The sequence below is a fragment of the Gymnoscopelus microlampas genome (assembly GCF_963454915.1).
Source record: "Gymnoscopelus microlampas genome assembly, chromosome: 5".
Lineage (NCBI taxonomy): Eukaryota > Metazoa > Chordata > Actinopteri > Myctophiformes > Myctophidae > Gymnoscopelus > Gymnoscopelus microlampas.
The window spans coordinates 13099847-13116412 of record NC_139942.1 but is presented as its reverse complement, the minus strand read 5'-3'; the positions used below and the strand labels follow the sequence as shown (position 1 = coordinate 13116412).

Here is a 16566-nt window from a genome sequence, read left to right as displayed (position 1 = left end):
GCTACGCGAGACTAGCCCACAAAGGTTATCTCGCAGCTGTCTCTCACTACCACTGCAGTCTAGCATGCTGCTTTGTTGTGGGTACTTCAAGATTTTTTGGTAGATGTAATGGTATTTTAGAGTTTGTCTTTAGAGTTTTCTCTGGCAACAAGGCTGCAGCAGTAGCATGCACGGTGAAGGACACAGCCTATCTTTGTCAATAATAATTAAAAAAACCTTTGGTTAAGACAACAATGAAGTTAATAAACAACTTTTTAGGTTCTGGTTTTGTTAGGTTAGCTTAGCATGACAAGTGCAATGTACTGTGACAAAAACACCTTTCTGTTCCTATACTCAATGTAATAGTCTGTGTTCTCTGAGTCCAATAAAATGTATCTGCAACATCAATGTGTATGCATTTTACATTGGTATATTATACTCAAGATCAGATAAGAATGTGTTACTTTACTTCCCAGACAGTATATGTAAGTGGAATAGAAATATGTTAGGTTCAGTGCACATTTCCCCTGCTGGTGCAAATCATTATGAATGAATGGACTGATACATTTTATCAGAAGAAAAAAAAAACATCACTGTCTCTCTGGATGTTGATATGAACTGGTCCAGTGGATAGAGCACTACAGGATGAATGCTATGTTTCATTAAGAAGAAAACCCTGACTGGACCCACAGATCCGGATTTTCAAATAGTAAAATCAACAGGGAGTTGACATTCTTATTTAAAAAATGAATAGTACTGGGTTTGGTGATGTTCTATATATTGTCTGAATCAGCTTTGATTGCGAACGAATAACATTCAGAGAACAACGTTAAGTCTTGACATCCAAACCTGTGAAAATAAAATTACCATGATGATCATAACACTCAATTCTCTCTATGGCAGCCATTCCCACTTTAAAATCTCTAAAGTGTTCGCGGCCAACCAGTTCGACCACTTAACTCGGCAGCCATTCAGCTGCTGTGTTAAGTGGTCAGATGGGTGGGCCATATGCATTTTCAGAGCATGTTTATTTTAATGATCAATCAATCGATTTGTTCCAGATTGGATCACGTTCAAGGTTTTAAAAAATAAAAAAAATCCCCATAATTATTTTTAATATAAATGTTGTATTATCAATAAATTCTTACTGTTTTGGCAATTATTTTTCATTCATTCAAACTATTTATTTTTCTCAGAAATACATTGAGGTCAGGAGGACTCATCTTCAATGATACAGTACATGATGCTGGAAATCACAAAAGGCCATAGCACAACAGAATCATAAAAAAAACTGGACAAAAACTAAAGTTGTGTATTATATAACCAACCATCATTTGGGGGCCCATTTTTCAATATCCTGACGGCCTACCAGTGGGCCCCAGCCCATAGTTTGGGAATCGCTGCTCTATGGCACAAATATGCAGCTGTGTATTAAATACCCCATGACAAAAATCATTGTTTAAATCCTGCAGAAGAATCACATGTATGTGTATTTGTGCTTGTTAAAAGCATAATGTTGTATATTTGACTTTAGACATATATAATCAAATGTTTTTTAAACATTTAATGTTTTGCTTTCTCCATCTTCGTACAATCTTTACATTCTTAAATGTTGGCAAATGCCTTCAGCACTGCAGTATACATGTACATGTACACAGCATGAACCTTACAGGTCCATTCTTCACACTTCCATAGTTAAATGTCAGTCAGTCAGTCAGTCAGTCAGACAGACAGACAGACAGACAGACAGACAGACAGACAGACAGACAGACAGACAGACAGACAGACAGACAGACAGACAGCAGGGCTGGTGGAGCGTTGATCGCCGCTCTAGGCAAGATTCCTTTGATGCGCCCCGCACGCGCGCAAAAACAAGTGTATTTGGCCACGGACCAACATCTGAAATCAATAGTCCCACAATGTTATCAATGACATTATCATTTCATACAAAATGATCTGGTTACATTTAACATTCGACACAAACAGGCTTAAGAATTGGTCATTTTTTTATCATGTTTTAACTTATAATATTCAGTGAAACTGTAATGATGCTCATTATATCGAGGTAACCATGCTTGTATATGTTATATGATACAATGCACGCCTATTAATAGAGAATAATACAAATAAAACTAATCTATGTGTTACACAGAAGTTTATAACAGTATATGAGACAGAAAGGCGAGAAAGTGGTTGAGGAGGATGAGCCTCCTTCTCCCCCTCGACCAGGAGGGCCCAGGAGGGTGGAGGCGATGGGGAGGAGGTGTGAACTCACTGCCACCACCACTGTGACAGAGACACTGAAGCCAGTTTCTACAGTACATTAAACCACCACCCCCCCTCCTCATATGAGCATATTGTTCAGGCCTGCAGCATAAGATAGACCACATCCTGTTGAAGATGACACTAAGAGTTATTTTAAAAGTGGAAAGTTCCTCTGTTGTACTTTTTCTTCTTAGAAAAAGAGAGAGAAAAAAATGAAAATACAATGGTGCTCTTCATGCAGTCGGTCAATTCCATTAAAACACGTTTTCTATGATTGTTCAATTTCACCAAAGATGCAACACTGTTTCGTGCAGAAACAGAATCTGTTTACATATCATCGCTGTCTAAAAAAAAAATAGTAATAATGATAACTAGAAAAAGTTCTCCTCAGAGCACAGGTCTCTACCAGGTAAGGTAGGTTATTGTGGCCTCATGGTGGCGCTATAATAGGCCAATGTGAAGAGGGTGCCATTTGTTCCTAGGCCTTTCACGGCAATCGGACACTGCATTCATGATTTGAGGCATTTTGTTCCAAAAATGTTTTTTTTTGTTAAATTAGACCTGCTGGTGGCTATAACGGGCCAATGTGAAAAGGGTGGCATTTCTTCCTCGGCCTAGTGGGAATGTGTGTGTGAAAATTCACGGAAATTGCACACTGCACTCTACAGTACTTTTATAACGCACAACAGCAGAAGGGAACAACCCTAGACCTCTCTCAACGTTTCGGAAACCTGTGCGTGTGAAGTTTTAAGGACATGGCTAATTAATCTAAAATGCACGTTACGCCCAACATGTCAACTTCCTCTTTTGTGAGTGAGGACGTGTACGCCATACCAGACCTGACAAAGAAGGTCAGATAAAGCCGAGGAGAGGGGGAGCAGGAGATGGAGGAGAGAGGAGAGAGAGAAGACAGAGGAGAGAGGGAGGAGAGGATAGTGGATATCTATGTCACTGCAGACGACCTTGAACTTGTCCCTGGAACACAGCAGGATGCTGTGCAGAGGAACACAGCACAGGAGCAGAATGAAGGTACAAATAAATCCTACAATGATTCACTAACACATCTGGCACACCACAATAATTTTGACACATCAAAGGAAGAACTGACAAGTTTAGTTTCAAGCCACTCTACTACATTCATGGTGTTATATTATTTTTGTCAATTAAGAACTTAAATTACTTGTTCTCTGTCATAAAGCATCATAACTTGTTAAAACCATCTGTAGTATCCTCATAGGTTTGTCTATTGTTTTTCAGGCTCTGATCAGTCAAAGAACAATCATTCCAGAGCTGCTGCAGTGTGTCTGGTGCTGCTGAGTCTTCTATTGGCTGTCATCATTGGTCTGGCCATAAAGTGTGAGTATCATTCTATAAACACTATCTTAAATTGTTTTCATATTTGGGTCAGAATAATCAGAGATCTCTGTATCTGTCAGTCTACTTGTGTCCCTTTTATGCCCCTATATCAGTATGTGCCCAGATATTGGCATGGCCTTATGTATATGGACATATCGTGAAGATATGTGGATATAGCGTGAAGGCCACGTCTTCACGCTCATGTCACTATGACTCAGCCATAACCATATAAGGAGTTTCCAATGCAGCTACGCCCAAATATGGAGTGTGTTGTCTAACCTCAATGTGTTGTCATAGCATCAGGCGCAAATAAATCAGTCAGCTCCATATGGGAACAAAAGGGGGCATGCCCATATATGGGTATATAAGGGACAAGAACTGACAGATACAGAGATGTAGGTTGTAGACGCATTTGGCCCAAACTGTAGATGGGAGGTCCAAGTAGATCTATTATCAGAACAAAGTTGGATGTAAAGCTTAGCAGTTTTCTTTTTTGATTCCCCTTCTTGCAGATTCTGAAAAGATTACAGAGAAAAACAACCTGGTCAAAGACCTAGAACAGCTACAGTTCCGATATAACAACGTAACTGAAGAACGAGATGACCTGAAGAGGAGGCTCTGTGGTCAGTGAGACATCACCTGTTTTCCTTCATTGTTTCATCATATTGTTCATCATTTGCCATTAATATGAGCAAACAGTTGCTAACTGTATTATTTTGTTGTTAGACTCATGTGGATTTACATTTGATGGTGGCGTGTGTTATTACGTCTCTACTGAGAAGAAAAGCTGGGATGAGGGCAGACAATACTGTAGAGTCAGAAAATCTGATCTGATGGTCGTAAACAGCAAAGAAAAACAGGTGAGTGAGTGTGTGTGTGTGTGTGTGTGTGTGTGTGTGTGTGTGTGTGTGTGTGTGTGTGTGTGTGTGTGTGTGTGTGTGTGTGTGTGTGTGTGTGTGTGTGTGTGCGTGCGTGCGTGCGTGCGTGCGTGTGTGTGTGTGTGTTGTAATCTATCTGTTGTACAGTTTGTACTTCAGTAACCAGCATATTTTCTGTCCAGGACTTTGTTGAGAGAGTTGCTGGCAGATACCAGAACATGTGGCTGGGTTTGACTGACAGAGACGAAGAACGAGTCTGGAAGTGGGTAGACGGAACCCTACTGACCACACCTACGTAAGACTTTACCTTCATTTTTGTCTCCGCCAGGCCGAAAGGCATGGCGAGAGAGTATGTTTTACCCTCCGTCCGTGTGTCCGTGTGTCCGTGTGTCCGTGTGTTACCAGCTAATCTCTGGCACCGTTGGCCCGGTCGCGGCGAAACTGTGCACACACACTCCCTGGATGCCAATTCAGAACCTCTGCCTCAAATTTTTCACATGGGCCTGTTATAGCGCCACCAGGAGGCCGATTTGTGCAAAACCCATTTTTTCCCATTACTCCTACAGTTTTTAACCAAACCTCATGTAAATCGGTACACAGTATCTCTATAGTCATGTGATCAACCCTGATCTGTCCGATTTCCCATATTCCATCCTCATTGAGTAAGGTTGCCATCCAAAGTTTGCAGGATTGGTCCGTTTTGAACAAACTGCCTCAAATCATGAACGCAGCTTGCCATTTCCATAAAATTGCACACACACATTCCCACTAGGCCGAGGAAGAAATGCCACCCTTTTTCACATTGCCCTGTTATAGCGCCACCAGCAGGTCTAATTTAGCAAAACACATTTTTGGAACAAAATGCCTCAAATCATGAATGCAGTTGCCGTGCACGACCTAAGAATAAATGGCACCCTTTTCACATTGGCCTATTATAGCGCCACCAGGAGGCCACAATAACGTACCTGACCTGGCGGAGACCTGTGCTCCGAGGAGCACTTTTTCTAGTCTCTTCTTCATTTCAACTAACATTTTCACTACATTTCACATCTTTGATGCTTTTTTCTAAATGGCATTATCAAATACAAACGTGCCACACTGTCACTAAAACTATACTTGTATGTCTATTCCATTATCCAGTGAATTTGTATCTAATGTCTAATATCTCCTGAGGAGGCGCGTCTGGAGCCTGTCCTGTACGGGACTCTCCAGATGTAAAAACGGATGATGATGATCTAGAATATAATTTGAGCTCATGATAAAAAAAGAAAAAAAGGACATATCTTTTTTGAAATGTTCCTACTTCTCCAGGTACTGGCACGATGATGAGCCTGATAGCGACAAAGGAGAAGAGGACTGCATTGTGTTTTGGAATGGAGATGATAAAGGATGGTACGACAAAGAATGTGGTAAACCTAACTTTTGGATCTGTGAAATAGTTCTTGGCTGAAATTATCATTTTCACAATGTATTAGTTAGCTGGTGTGTTGGTACAGCTAAATTATGGGTGTGTTTTCATGCAATAGTTTAAATGTTTGCTTTGGTTTGTCTGCCATGTAATTCTACAAATTATGCCTTGTAGAAATTACAATTTATATCAATATTTTCATTATTTGGTTATAGGGAGCCTGTGAATAACATGAATATAACAGCCATTTGTTACATTTTACATGTCATACAGTCTGGAGCAACAGAAGCTCTAAAAATGATCAAGCGATAAAGCGGATGTGAAGCCTCCTCCCCACTTCCGTTTCGTCTTTACAGTCACACAGATTTATCCTAATATAAATAAAAAGCATAATATATAGTTTGCTGCTTAGCAGAAATGGAAATATTAAAATTAAATGTAAAGATATTTTAAGATATTGAAATGAACTGAACGGAAATGATGAACAGATGACAGCTTCCTGTCTCGGATTTCGGGAGGTGTAGTAGTAGTTCCAAACTCTATAGTATTCGGAGATTGTGGAATAGTTGGCTACATGAGACTAGCCCACAAAGGTTATCTCGCATCTGTGTCTCACTACCACTGCAGTCTAGCATGCTGCTTTGTTGTTGTGGGTACTTAAACAACTTTTTTGGTAGTTGTAATGGTATTTTAGAGTTTTTCATAGAAAATAACCTGTTTTTCTCTGGCCACCAGGCTGCAGCAGTAGCCTGCAAGGTGACGGACACAGCTTTTTCAATTGTTTACCAAATTGGTTGAGGCAACCATGGAGTTAATAAACAACTTTATAGGTGTTGTTAGGTTAGCTTAGACAAACTTCACATTATGTGCAAATGTACTGTATTGTGAAAAAACACCTTGCTGTTCCTACTCTCCAATAAAATGTATCTGCAACATCAATGTTTATGCGTTTAAATTGGTGTATTCTACTCAAGATCAGATACAAATATCACTTTACTTCCCATTATATTTAAGTGGAGTAAAAATATCTCTTAGGTTCAGCGCACATTTCCCCTGCTGGTGCAAATTATTATGAACTCGAAAAAGTGCTCCTCAGAGCACAGGTCTCCGAGGTCATGTAGGTTATTGTGGGCCTACATTGTTTGGAATTCGCCAATCAGGATGGAATATGAAAAATCGGACGGAACCGTCTTGATCACTTGACTATAAAGATAATGTGTCCCGATTTGCATGATGTTTGGACAAAACTGTTAGTAATATAAATTTGCAAAAATGCAAAATTCGGCCTCCTGGTGGCGCTATAATAGGGTAATGTTAAAAGGGTGGCATTTGTTCCTCAACGTAGCGCGAATGTGTTTGCAACGTTTCACTGTCGGACGCTGCGTTCATGATTTGCGGCATTTTGTTCAAAACGGGTCACTCCTGCGAGCCAATCAGGATGGAAAATGAAAAATCTAACAGATCTGTCTTGATCACACGACTATAGAGATCATGTGTACCGATTTAGGTGAAATTTAGAGAAAATTCAAAGGCTTAATATCAAAAAATGTGTTTTACATAAGTCGGCCTCCTGGTGGCGCTATAAAAGGCAGATGTGAAAAATGCTGAGCCTCTAGGGAGTGCGCATACAATGTTTTACACAGATTGGTGTAGTTATATGTAAAAACAGGAATAGCGCCACCATGAGGCTGATTTGAAAAAAATCAAGTGGTACTTCCTCTGCCTGCTGGTGAGAATGTGTGTGCAAAATTTCACGGAAATTGCACGCTGTATTCATGATGTGAGGCATTTTGTTCCAAACGGGAACAAAGGAATTTGTGTATAACTCCTTTATTTTATCCAAAAATCATGCAAATCGGTACATCGGTAGTAGATATAAAACATTTTATTACTGAAAGCTGGTGGGTGAAAATGGAGGGTCTTTAAGGTAGCAGCTGCTTGGTATGTAATGGAAATAGGGGTGTGGTGGGTGATATGGTGGTGCAAGGAGGGGTGTAGGGGGCTGTGTGGGGGGTATGGGGATGGGTGTGACGGGTGGGTATGGGGGGGTCTCAGGTACGATGGGGACGGGAAAATGGGGGGGGTGGCGAATGTCGGGGATATGGGGGGTATGGGGGGGCGATGAGGGTGGGTATGGGGCTTGGGCTTCAACTCAACCGGGTCCGTTTGGGTTAAATTGTAATTTCAGACCCGTTGAAAACTCTAAAGCAGTTGTTCTCAAACATTTTCATGTCAAGGACCCTCAAATTGACATGCATTTGGCTGCAGACCCCCACCTGAAAATATTTTCTGCTAGGGAAATGTTTTCAAGATTTATCAAAATGTTTCGAAAATAGCCCATCTACAAGCTCAAAATGGCCAGTAATGGGCAAGGGGCAAGGCTTGGATATTTACGATGAGGCCAACACGGAAGCTTATGAATGGCCAGAGTGGCGCTGTTTTACCCTGCGGTGTCAGAAAGAAAACGCAAGTGAATGGGTTTTTTGACAAACTTTAGACTAGATTTTCTTACCATAATAAAAATTGTCATAAATTCTATATGCTTCCAGTCGCTAGTTTAAAGTCTCCTTTCAATCATCAGGATATGCGTTTTGCTAAATTATGGTCCCATTTATTTTAAAATTGACGATAAAGTAGGCTATTCTCTAGGAGGGGCGGGATGATTTGATTGACAAGCTCCAATAGCATTCATTCCCCGCCCCCGCTCTTGATTGACAAGCTACCCAACCAATAATGGTCTGGTCGCATTCTGCAGGATATGACGCAATATGACGCGCTATTGAAACATGGCGGACCCACAGTCTTGGAACAATCGACTTCATTTTCGGTCTGTAGAAAGCATGGGAGTGGCTTTGTCCATTAATTTTTTACAGTCTATGGTAATGGGACGCGTTGTGAGCTTGTAGATCGGCTATTTTCAAACAAAGTATAAAATAGGGTTAAAGTGATTAAACTGTTCCTCGTTTGCTGTGGAACCCCTGGGGGTCCCCAGACCACACTTTGAGAACCTTTTTTGCTCTAAAGATATGATAAAACATATTATTGTAATTTAAATCCTATATTATACAACTGTAGAATTGAAGAAACTTCAAGAATTAATTATTTTTGCACAAACATGTCACACTTAAGAACGCAAAGGCCACCCTAAGAGTGCTCTTCAGTGTGTGTAGATTCTGTTCTTACCCCGAGAACAGATCACAGCTAAGAAAACATTGGAGTATACCAAAATCTTATTAAAAACTTCTTAAGTGGGTCTAAGAAAAAATGTCCTCTTAGGAAAGTGTGCATAGATTCTGTTCTTACCTAAGAACAGATCACAGCTAAGAAAACATTGGAGTATACCAAAATCTTCTTAAAAACGTCTTAAGTGGGTTTAAGAAGAAATTTCCTCTTAAGAACGGTTGCTGCATGAGGTCCAATGATATATCAGTATTCAGATATTAACCTGTGGGCCGCATTAAAGGAGAATTTTGGACTAAAATGTTATTACCTTTTCTATGATGTTATGATATCTTAGGATGAATGGTACAGTAGAAAAATTTCATAACTTCACCCCTGGTCCGCCACAGCTTAAAAGCCCTCTAAGCTGCCTCATTCACTAGAATGGGGAATCTCACTTAGTTGAAGCGGATAGGCCTTAGATTAGATCACATATTTTAATAGCTTTTTTTTTTTTTTTTTTTTTGAGATGTGATGTTCATAGTGACAGAACACTATGCAACCAAAAAAAAAAAAAAAAAAAAACAGAAGTCTCGCTAGACGAGATTGAAATCTCGTCTAGCGAGACTTTTTTTTTTTGGACAGTGTTCTGTCACTATGAACGTCAGATCTCTCTCACAAAAAAAAAAAAAAAAAGCTATTCAAATATGTGATCTAACCTAAGGCCTATCCGCGCACCTTTTTAAGCTGTGGCGGACCAGGGGTGGAGTTATGAAAATGTTCTACTGTACCATTCATCCTAAGATATCATAACATCATAGAAAAGGTAATAAAACTTTAGTCCAAAATTCTCCTTTAAGTGAAGGTGGGGGCCGCATGTGGCCCCCGGGCTGCCAGTAGCCCATGTATGCTATAGAGTGTTTGTTCAGTAACAGTGTTAAATAGCTCTATATTGTGATAGTAATCATTGCTATTATAGCAATGGTCAGAATAGATATAATTAACACTTATTTTAACCAAAGAAAATTACTTACCCTACCTTTAGCTACCAATCATTTAGCTGGGGATCACCTGGGACCCCCACAAGGACCCCCTGGGTGTCCCCGAACCCCACATTGACAACCACATACTGTTCATGTAAAAAAAGAAAACATGAAAATCAGTTTTGTTTTCCTTGTATGAGAGCTTTTATTGTGACAGTAAAGTCACATCCTTGTTGTTAACATGACATCCAATCCCTGCTTTAGTCTTTTCAAATTAAAACAATTCGCCAAGGGGGCGCCATTGGACTGTTAATATTCGGTAAGGTTTAGTTTCAATATCTTCGTACTGATTATCAGTTCACTATCTTCACATAACCACAAGTCACTGATTTTATCAGGGCCTCCCTGAAAAAGAGAGCTTGCTCTCAATTTGATTTCTTGTCCACATTTTCGAGTTACATCATGGCAAGGTAACTACACAACCCACACCTCTACCAAAGTGATCTTGCCCTTTAATGACCTTTGAACTTATTGTTTCTGATGGAGTTATTTTGATTGATCATAATTTGTCTAGTGCCCTAAAACTGCTTTAAATGTCAAATTAATATAATGCTGTCATATTGGCCTAAATTCAGTCATGTACCCTATTTCTCCTGTCTCTGTCTATGCAAGGTCAAACTAGCTACAGGCGTTCTGTGGCTATCAGTTGTTTTGAGAACACTGTATCTCGATGTTCTTCTCTGCTAACAATTCCTTCAGCGCCACTGAAGTCATCACTGACCAGTGACAGGTCAGACCCGAGGTCAACGTGTTATTCGAGACATGTGGACGCTGTTTGTTCAAAGATAAACTGTCACACCATCTTCATCATCTTCATCATCTACCATCATCATCCTCATCTGACGACGACGTAATCATCACTATCCACCAATAGCAGGATAACCCCTCTGACGGCTGGACGCTTGATGTATCTTCAATGATGCCATATGTTTATGTTACTGGACGCTGTTAAAGTCCAGGGCTTTCTCTGTTTAACGGCGGAGAGAGGCGACGACCGATGATGCGTGAACCTGCTGATACTGTAACCTTCCATTACTCTCTCTCTCTGAATAATAGACTTTCATTACATCCAATGGCTGCCTGTGTCCTGAGTCTGGTTTTTTCTTGTCGCCTTTGATGAAAGTTACCGGTACTTATATACATACTGATGTGATGTTTCTGCCATGCATAAGTATCTATACATATGGTTGATAAGGAAAAATAACAGCTCTATCAATTGGTCCAAATCGATGCCGGATATGGTTGAAACAGGGTGGACGAGGGGAACTGAGCTATTGACCGGAACTGTACGGTCAGACTCTCTTCCCCTGGCTTCCCCTGTTTTAATACGTATCAAACGAACCAGCCTTGGGTGTAACGATGTATCACTTCTATTCAGATGAAGGTTATCTTTGAACAGTATCACATTTTTTATTTTATTTTATTTTGTTTTGGACCTGGACGCGATCGCTGGACCTTTGGACTTGCCCTTGACTCTCCACATGTCTCAAATTCCACATGGTCCAGCCATCGGAGTCAGGATCCCCGAACCATTGATTCGGTATGTATATCTTTTTATTTTTTACCATGGTCCAGTGATTGGGATCTCCACGTAACTTCTCCCTGTGAACCTTGATCTGATGAGTATACCTTTTATTTTATTTTATTGTCTTTACCGAACGATTTGTCTCATAAATTATCAGCCTGTTTTTAAATTACTGTTTAACACAGCTCCGCCAGGGAGTCAGTCAAGTAAAAATGTTTTATCACCTGGGAGGACATTCCCTGAATGTCTCATAAATTATCCTCTTATTTAGAATACAGTGGTCTTTATTTATGTTGTTTTATTTTCTGGCTTGTCCATTGTATATATTGATCACCACCAGACACATCCATCCTCAACGTTTTTTTACACTGATGTTTGGCTATCAGCTGTTACTTACAGTTATTTGTCTTTATTTATATATATATTTATGTAAATGCATCTAGAAATAACCCACAATCCAAACTTGGGTGTTTCGATGTATTCGTGACCATATATATAAACATATGGATTAGATTTATCTAATAATAGTTTTACACTAGGTGGGAGGGGGTTGTCTGTGTGGTGCCTACATGAATATATACTATTTCAGGTTTGTCAGTCAAAGTGTTTCATGTTCTAGATATATTAATAGATTTGTGTCCCCCACCTCCTAACCCATCCCTGGGGGGCGGGTAGGGGCTTGTTCTACCAATTCGTCCGATACTCCACTATGAGTGACGGGTAGGGGCCTGCACGTGCTACCAATTCGTCCGATACTCCACTGAGGGCTTTGTTTGACGGGTGGGGGGGGCCTACACGATTATATTTTATATATATATATATATTGAACATAGACCGATTTTATTTTGACCACTGTATGTTAAATCATCCATCCATTTAATATATTGAGCTTTAAACAATACGTTTTAAATGCCTTAATAATACATTTTATATTCCTTTGAACCAGTGAATATATTTTGCCTTAATCCTAAGTTTTAAATTCTAAGTTTTAAATTCTTTTAAATATTTTTAATATAAGTTAAACTAATAAGTAATACTAAGCCCAGTCAGGATAAAATATTTCTCATTCCAAAATTAGTTTGTTGCTGAAATATGTATGTTCGGTATGTCTGTGTGTATTAATGAACGATTGTTTTTTTTTCTCTCTATCTCTCTCTCTCTGTGTGGGTCCGCCAGTGCTGTCTTCTACGGTGTGTGTGGGTACTAGGGAGTGAGAGAGAGTGAAAGTTTTTATCTTTCTCTATTTTCTATGTGCGTGAGCGATTCAGCTATGCAGGCATGCGTGAATGTTTGAATGCGCGTTTGTCTGTCTCGCTCGTTCTCTAACAATTTTAGTCCAAATTTCAGTCATTCTCCAGTCAGTTAAAATTAGTTTACCACTCTGGTCTCTAAAACTACATTACCCATAATTCCTTACAGGAAGTGTTAGTTCTCGTAATCCTAACTGCCACGTTGCTTAGCAACGATTGCCCCTACAGCCTCCATTGTTCAACTTCATTCAACCCATCTCAGTTAAATTAACCCTAATACGATTCAATATGTTCTAATATCAATATTGGAAAAAATTAACTATAATATTAAGTTTATTATAAAGTCATTTTGAATTATTTTAAAAGTTTTGAAAAATATTTCATCATTTTAACTTAAGATTTTTTTGAGCTGGTAGATCTGCTCTTTTTTGAAAGTTTTAATTTCCATTTATTTTGGTGTACTTTACCTAACTCTAATATACTCTTCAGAACAAAGATGTTTATTCCTCATTTTTCATTGTTATATTTTAATTTTAAATATTTTAATTATAACTTTAAAAAAATGTTTGAATTTTTTTTTCATTTTTTTCTCTTGATTTTCAGTTTGATTTATTTTCTTTCTCATCAACAAATTCATCCTCTGACACACACTATATTACAGATATATGGGTGTCAAATAGAGGGGAGTTTGATGAATACTTGATTTAAATATGATTTGATTTCAATGTTTAATGTGCTTGGTTTGTCTTTGTTTCATTTTAGAACGAGAATGTAAACCACTCCATTAATCCAATTCCTGGACAACAATAATGTCACAATACCTGCTAATTGTGACATACAGGGCTAAAACTTTAATTTTATTCCAAACTGTTTTAAACTCTGTTTCATACTATAGTCAACTGTAGGTCTCATGCCAAACAGTAAATTTGATTTCCATCTATCTTACAGATTTCAACTAATGTCTTGGATAGATGTTTGATGCCCCCATGCCTACATGATGCAATCGGGAAGTATTTCTTGAGTTTTAAGACCATTCCACGTGAGTTTTTCCCTAAATAAAGTGTAAAATGATGTAATAAATACAGGTATCAGGAGTGTACCGTTCCATTTTTCAAATACTTGGACCTACAGGTCAACTTGTTAAATAAAGCACTGGACCGCAGCTTCACAACGAGGAGGGTAACTTTTTCTTTTTCTGAACGTGTCCAGAATCGTCTTTGACAAAGTGACGTAGGTCTCTTGTCAGATTATTTGAAAACTTGTCAGACTGGTTAGTTTTCTCTCACTCTATCAACAGAAACGGGCTAAGGGTCATTAACGGTGCTAAAATTGATCAAATCTAAACATATTTTGAAAAGGTTTGTTTGGGACAGTACATTAGCTGAGATTTTTTTTAATTATAATAAAGTTATTTGCAAATTGCAAGGGGAAAACTTTGTTGTGTGGTGTCTTAAAATGTCATGAAATATAACCATGTTTTGCTTCCTAATTGAATAAATAACCATTATATACAGTCCTTTTGAAGAAGTACAATTTTGAATTAATATCTGAATAAATTATACAGTCCTTTTGAAGAAGTACAAATGTGTATGTTATCTGAATAACTAACCATTTATTTTTGCCCTTAAGTCATTGAAATCTCTGTCACAATGTTAAGTTTGCCTGTCTGTGTCTGATTTGGTTTGAATAATGTCACAAGGTACAAGACCTGATCAGCTTGCCCTTTGACCCTATCCAAATCATGATAAGATGTAGGCTTGATGGAGTTATTTTGATTGATCATAATTTGTCTAGTGCCCTAAAACTGCTTTAAATGTCAAATTAATATAATGCTGTCATATTGGCCTAAATTCAGTCATGTACCCTATTTCTCCTGTCTCTGTCTATGCAAGGTCAAACTAGCTACAGGCGTTCTGTGGCTATCAGTTGTTTTGAGAACACTGTATCTCGATGTTCTTCTCTGCTAACAATTCCTTCAGCGCCACTGAAGTCATCACTGACCAGTGACAGGTCAGACCCGAGGTCAACGTGTTATTCGAGACATGTGGACGCTGTTTGTTCAAAGATAAACTGTCACACCATCTTCATCATCTTCATCATCTACCATCATCATCCTCATCTGACGACGACGTAATCATCACTATCCACCAATAGCAGGATAACCCCTCTGACGGCTGGACGCTTGATGTATCTTCAATGATGTCATATGTTTATGTTACTGGACGCTGTTAAAGTCCAGGGCTTTCTCTGTTTAACGGCAGAGAGAGGCGACGACCGATGATGCGTGAACACCTGCTGATACTGTAACCTTCCATTACTCTCTCTCTCTCTGAATAATAGACTTTCATTACATCCAATGGCTGCCTGTGTCCTGAGTCTGTTTTTTTCTTGTCGCCTTTGATGAAAGTTACCGGTACTTATATGCATACTGATGTGATGTTTCTGCCATGCATAAGTATCTATACATATGGTTGATAAGGAAAAATAACAGCTCTATCAGTTTCTAATCAAAAAGATGGGTGTCTCTGCTCAGCTCACATGCTCATGTGAGTGGATCTCTCAAAGACTGCATGCATGTGCACTGACTGATGCTACTGACTGCATGCGTCTACAATAATATAACCACTATGTTGAAACACAGCCTTCAATATAAACTCACATATTATCGTCTCTGTCGGGTGGAAACCTCATATATATACATTATTTTCAAAAATAGCAGATCTACAAGCTATGAGCTTGTATATCTGCTATTTTTGGATAGGCAAAGCATAAAATGAGACAGATTTTAATGGGTTAATTTACAAAAAAAAAAAAAAGTTATAATATGGAGATAAGATGTTTCTGCCCGACATCAATGATATACTTAGGTTGGTTTCACCAATGCGTGGTGAAGTGAGAAGCGCCCGCAGTGTGTTTTGTGTGGTGAGGTGATGATTAATAAGAGCTTAAAAATAACAAAACCTTAAACACTATATTTAGTTGACCGGAGTCCCCCCAGGGCTCTATTCTAGGCTCCCCTGATGTTTACGCTCTAGCTTGTCGATATGCTATTTTGACAGAATGCTCTCACCAGAATAGGGAAACTGGGTTCAAGTGGTTCAACCAAAACCTCCAAACAAAGCATCCAACCTCAGCATCAGGAAAAAAAACAAGAGGGTTTTCCCCGAGCAAAGAAACCTTCAGGAGACTGTTCTCACCCTGGAAGAGGAAGTTGGGTTCAATATCACAGAAATGTTTCTGCTGTGTGTGTGTGTGTGTGTGTGTGTGTGTGTGTGTGTGTGTCTGTGTGTGTGTGTGTGTGTGCGTGCGTGCGTGCGTGCGTGCGTGCGTGCGTGCGTGCGTGCGTGCGTGCGTGCGTGCGTGCGTGCGTGCGTGCGTGCGTGCGTGCGTGCGTGCGACAAGGTTATAATAGTTTTGGATTTGTCATTATAGTTTAGTTTTAGTTCGTTTTGACAATTTGTTTTCTAATTCCAAGTTTTTATTAGTTTCTATTTTTATGACAACGCTTAGTTTTAGTTTAGTTGTATTAGTTTTAGTTTTTTCATACTTTGGGTTATTTGTCAGGTGCAGGATTCAAAAAGGTCAGAATAAGTAGTATGTAATAAAAAACTCAACAAAAGATACCATTTAAAAAAAAATATATATATATATATATTCAGTTACTGTTGGACAATCAACCATCCACACAACTATAACAGTCCAC

General features: G+C 39.1%; 1 protein-coding gene across 3 annotated transcripts in view; it reads left to right on the top strand.

Annotated features, from left to right (window-relative positions):
• The window catches only part of LOC311046270 (uncharacterized protein), a 249409-nt gene that overhangs the window by 216309 nt on the left and 16534 nt on the right, over positions 1-16566 (top strand). The window contains exons 1-3 of one of the 3 annotated variants that reach the window (XR_014600855.1): positions 3114-3273; positions 3502-3600; positions 4113-4223. The exons of the other annotated variants lie outside the window; for them this stretch is intronic. The gene's annotated coding sequence lies outside the window, so the exon portion shown is untranslated. Of the gene's footprint in view, positions 1-3113; positions 3274-3501; positions 3601-4112; positions 4224-16566 lie in introns of those variants that run through there. 3 annotated transcript variants of the gene reach the window in all.